At 37.4% G+C, this 5,314-nt stretch overlaps 1 long non-coding RNA gene across 2 annotated transcripts; it reads left to right on the top strand.

The window, feature by feature from the left end:
* The first annotated feature begins 1,916 nt into the window (after positions 1-1,916).
* On the top strand, positions 1,917-3,816 carry LOC116675022 (uncharacterized). Of its 2 annotated transcripts, none has more exons than XR_004328273.1 (3): positions 1,917-2,375; positions 3,454-3,527; positions 3,678-3,816. It is a non-coding gene; the product is annotated as an uncharacterized LOC116675022 (long non-coding RNA). The 2 variants fall into 2 exon arrangements; XR_004328274.1 differs by having other exon boundaries at positions 3,327-3,527; positions 3,678-3,794.
* The last annotated feature ends 1,498 nt before the right edge of the window (positions 3,817-5,314 follow it).

Below are 5,314 nucleotides of genomic sequence, written 5' to 3' on the forward strand. Positions count from 1 at the left end.
TTTGTTGCTCTGTACCCTATAGCACTAGTTATGCTAATGCTAGCTATCTTTACATTATTGAACTCTAACTCATAGCCAAACTTGCTGCCGTGGCAGTTTAGCAGCTAGCTTAATTTCTAGCTAATCAAAACTGCTGACACGTTCTTTCAGAGAATCCTATAGCCACGCCAAGACCCGCCTACAGTTTCTACATCCATGCATGTAAGTAGGTCATAGGACAAGCAGTTTAATTGACGGGCCCCTAAACTCTAAACCGTCTCCGTTAGAGCCTATTCATTACTGAAAGTATTTCTATAGTTGTTTATTTACCAACAAATAAAACCTAAAAGAAACATAACATTTGATTTAAGATAAATGTTTCATTAAAATTACAAAAGCAGTAACAGCAAAGTATACACAAACAGAAAAGGCATGAAAGCAAGAAATTAACTGCTGTAACATGCAATGCCCCAGGTCTTTGGTGAGTATCAATACTACAAGTGAGCACCAGAGGCCAGCACAGCATCATGATACTGCTGAGCTGGTGGTTTGACGTCCAAGAGTGTATGGCTGCAGCCTGAAGCGTCCCATGTCATGCCGTCCCGTCTCAGGCCGTCCCGCCGGGTGCCATCCCCGAGCTTCTACTTTTCAAAATAAAAGCTCGCATTGGAATAAAGTAAGCTTGCATCGACTATCATGCTATGAATAAAATACTTATAATATATATAAATATATGTCTGTCTTAAAATAAATGCAGATTATTGGCAAACTACAAAAACTCTTTCTGCCATCCCACCTGGTGCCATCCCAATAAAATACTTTAAACAATAGGCTATCTCTCTTACTTTTTAAAGTAAAAGCTTGTGTCATCATGCTAATGATAAAATACTTGAAATATTGGGTGTTTTTTTTTAATAATTAAAAATATATGTTAGTTTCTAAAATAAATGCATATTATAGCCAAACTAAAAAAATTCCTTCTAGGGCCGCAATTTGGAGCCTCTCCCGTCTCACATGCCTCCCGCCAGGCTAAAGAGTATATTGTATATAAGTACATTGTATTTGCAACAATGTCCCAGTGAAAACAATATAGAATATAAAATTAAAAAGGAGTCTTGGAAAGAGTGTAACATGTTTATTTTTGTGTTCTTGTTCTTGTGCGTGTAGATCCTTGTCATCCCTCCTCGGGAAATCCGGCCGTTAGTTGGCAGAAATGGCTGCGTCGCTGATGCAGGTTTCATCAAATGTAAGCTACGTTAATATCAAGGAACAACACAGCAATAACATTCAGAAATGAGCAAACTATATGTATGGCAAATTTATTACTTTACAGTTTTTAACGTTTTTCAATTGATTGCAACAAACGTGTATGAGGGGCCGTAAAAGACATTATCTATTCTTGTACTCTCACATACATACATTCTTCTTACACATACATCCATTCTCCTTTTACATACATATATTTTCACTCTCACACACATATATTTTCACTCTCACACATACATCCATTCTACTTTCACATACATGTATTTTCACTCTCACATACATATATTTTCCTCTCACATACATTTTCACTCTCACATACATGTATTTTCACTCTCACACACATTTTTCCGTTCACATACATATATTTTCACTCTCACATACATATATTTTTACTCTCACATACATATATTTTCACTCTCACTTACATATAATCTTCTTTCACATACATATATTTTCACTCACATACATATATTTTCTTTTCACATCCATACATTTTACTCTTATATTTCTATATTTTAACTCACACACTAAAAAAAAATTCCTCTCATATTTCTATATTTAACATACATATTCATACATTTTTTTCTCATGCATATGCAGTCAAACTTTTAAATAATACATGTATATAAGAAGAAAATGTATGCATGTGTGAAGAAAATATATGTATGTGAGAGAAGAATGTGTGTATGTGTGAGAAAGTATAGTGGAAACAGAAGGAGTATGGTGGAAACGGATGGCAGAACATTTATCGCGCTGTGATTGGCTGTCAACCTCACGCTGTGATTGGCTGAGAAACTCCAGCAGGGTCATCTTCAGGTCGCGATCCCCATGGACGGAGAAGAGACGAATGCTTTGCAGCCAGCCATTGGAGTTTTAAGGACTATTTTAACATCCTCTGATGCTATTTCTGCCATGGAGTGGCAAAGGACGTGCTCATCTGCACCGAACGTTGTTCACAGCACGGCAGGAAGTGAAATGAGAAAACTTTTCCGACCAGGTGACAACTCACAAGACCCTGCTATAGGCAATGCACCTCAAGCTAACCAAGGCCAAACCGGAGGATCACGGCAGTCCTTAAGATTTCAAACTCAGCAACACTTTGGAAATTGGGGCTCTTGTCCGAGGAAACGGTAAGAATAAATAAGCTCTATTTTGCTGTTGCTGATTTGTGTTTAACCGATTTAATTGTATATTGGTAAGCGACCGCGCTCCCCCCACCTGTCTAGATACCTCCCATCTGTAAGTATGTCAATTACGTTACTGTAAATATGACGGGACAGAACTACAGCCATTATGCGGACCGTGTCGAAGTTTTATGTTGGATATTCAACATACAATCAGCTAACGTCCTCCGGTGGACTCCTGCTGCTTCTGCCGGTAAAACCATAGGGTAAAGAATATTTTTTGAATATCCAATCTTAACCATCTTCACCGCGGTCCACGCAGTGGCTGTTGTTCCTTCGCTTCATGCAAGTAACCGTCCGCCATAGTGTAGTCAGTACAATAGTAGGAGTCTTTTGTGTTCACACAAAACTTATCTTTGCCTGATTTATGCTGAACTGGTCATATGGAACATGTATATAATCTAAAAATGAAAGGCAAACAAATATTTAATAAAATAATTATGGATTTTTTCCCCACTTTACCTCTCCTTAGCACATGGCAATTTAATGTGTTTTTAGAAAACTCTGTCCTGAAGTATATAGAGGCTTTAGGAATTGAATTTCTATGTGCATAAAACAAAACTACAGATCCTCGTCACTTTGTTCAGCAACAAGTGTTCGTAGCATTCACAATCCTAATATTGACGGTGCCAGATTTTAAGTAAAAAGGGATGACATTATTTGTGGGAAAGCCTTTTTGTTGTGGTATTGATGTTTCATTAGCTTAAGTTAAGCAAATCAAATGGTTTAATGTAGGCCTAGCCTACACTGTCACCAGTTTTAGTCAAATGTTAAAGGCTATAAATCATTAAATGAAAGCAAACTTTAAAGTTGTTGTTGAAATAAAATAGCCTATTATGTGCCATTTGTTATATAAAATGATAAATGCATATCAAGTATGTCTGCTTTGTTTTGTAGGGCCAAAATTCAACATCACAACAAGGATGTTATCCTTCTTTCGAAGCCATCAAGCAATGTCGTTGTCAAGCAGCACACTAAACAGTTACATGAACACTGACATATATTGAATGGGTTTGAATTCCAGAAGTCTTGGGACCAGAAGACTGTCACTGAACAAATAAGGGAAGCCTTTAGAGAAAAACTGTCGGCTGAAGTGAGGTAAGCACTTTTAGTTTATTGGCTATATCATGTCCAATCATCACTTCAAATGTGTGTTGTAAATTTTGCCATTGATCACAAAAAGAAGTTGCCCCTCCAGCTTTTTTCTTTCTTTTTTAATAAAACCATTTTTACTCTTCTTTTTTTCAGCCTTGAGTTTCTAATGGCATGTGGCAACAGGTTGATTTCCCCCAAACTGCGTGCTGGACAGGAACTGGATGCAAATCTCATCCACAAAGTATATAAATCGAAAGCAATATACCTCAGACCATCAAAGCCAATTTTGGTAATCTGTTCTTCTTAAACTTTAATTTCAGTTTAGTAACTATAAACATGTTGTGCAACTGTACAAAAGATTTGAATGTTTACATTGTTCAATCTAAGACCAGAAATTTACTTCATTTGACTTCTTCTTTGTTGGAGTAACATAAGCCTCTTTCCGACCAAGTAGTTACAGGAACATAGTATAGGAACATAGAACACAATTATTGGGCCACTTCTAAACAGTTCTACTAACTACTCTCCCCCAAAACCAGTTTTGCCATTTGCACTGGCCAAGTGGCCATAGGAGCTGACATTTTGTTATTACAACACAGCCATCTAATTACCACTATGCAGAAAAGAGAAAGGACCCTGCCCTGAAGCACGAGCTGAAGCAGTTACAAGAACTACGTTCAGAGGAACTTAATAGTCCCCAAATTGGTCCTTTCGGAACACGAGAAAAGAAGGGTTCTAGGAACTGCAAAAATCCCTCTGGTCGGAAAGCGGCTTTTGTTTATGATTAGGAGGGGATAATGGTACTCTTTGGGAGATGTAATTTTAAAAGATGGATGGTAGAAGTAACTCTCAGAAATATAAAGACAAATCTTGATGTTTCCAGGTACTGGATGATGATCCTTTTCAAGGACGATAGCAGCAATGATGACAATTTGAGTTCAACTCGCCAACTGCAGTCCTCATCTCTAACACAAGCTAGACCAGTCCAACAACTGCCTCCCCATCAAACAGTACTTCTGCAGTTCAGTCTTTTGTCTCATCACTTGGACGTGAAGTCTAATCCAGTCATACTCCAGCCACAGCCTACCACAGCAATATCTCACCTAACACCACCATTTCAGCAAGCGGTTCTTCTAATCATCTGCCAGTATGTCCTTCCACCAGTCAGCCTTCTGCCCTACCATTTGGAGGAACAACTTCAGTTGATCCAACACTGGTCCTGACTAACCAAGCTTACGTTAGAGGGTTTTATATGTGCAAAATACACATTTGTTTTATTTTTCTTTAAAGGAAGGTTCAGATTGTCAGAGTTCAATTAAGTTAAAATAATATTTATGCAGAAATCTATTGTGAAGTAAGCTTAATATTTTGAAATAGGCTTGGTTTTGTGGCCAGGATTATCATGCCAGTAATATTGAAACTGCTTGTTTTCAGTGATAATTCATGCATGCATGCAATTGATATTTTAAGTTTGATAGTGTCTGCTATAATTATGTGTGCTTGATTGCATTACATGCTCCTAGATTTATTTGCATGGACCATCAAAACAAAAACTTGTTGCAAGTATTTTTGAGCTTCAAGAGTTCAAATCTTACTGTTGGGATAGCTAGATAAAGTGTACAAGCATCCTATAGATGACACACTGGCTGACCTGACATATTGTCTAATAACATTAAATATTGATATTGTGCACTGGGTAAGTAATTGTTTACCAAAACTGATCTACACACTGGCATTACGTTGAAAGATTGTAATTTAGGCTTATTAGTGACAAAATAATTAGTGATGCC

The sequence above is a fragment of the Etheostoma spectabile genome, unplaced genomic scaffold (genome assembly GCF_008692095.1).
Source record: "Etheostoma spectabile isolate EspeVRDwgs_2016 unplaced genomic scaffold, UIUC_Espe_1.0 scaffold00001416, whole genome shotgun sequence".
Classification (NCBI taxonomy): domain Eukaryota; kingdom Metazoa; phylum Chordata; class Actinopteri; order Perciformes; family Percidae; genus Etheostoma; species Etheostoma spectabile.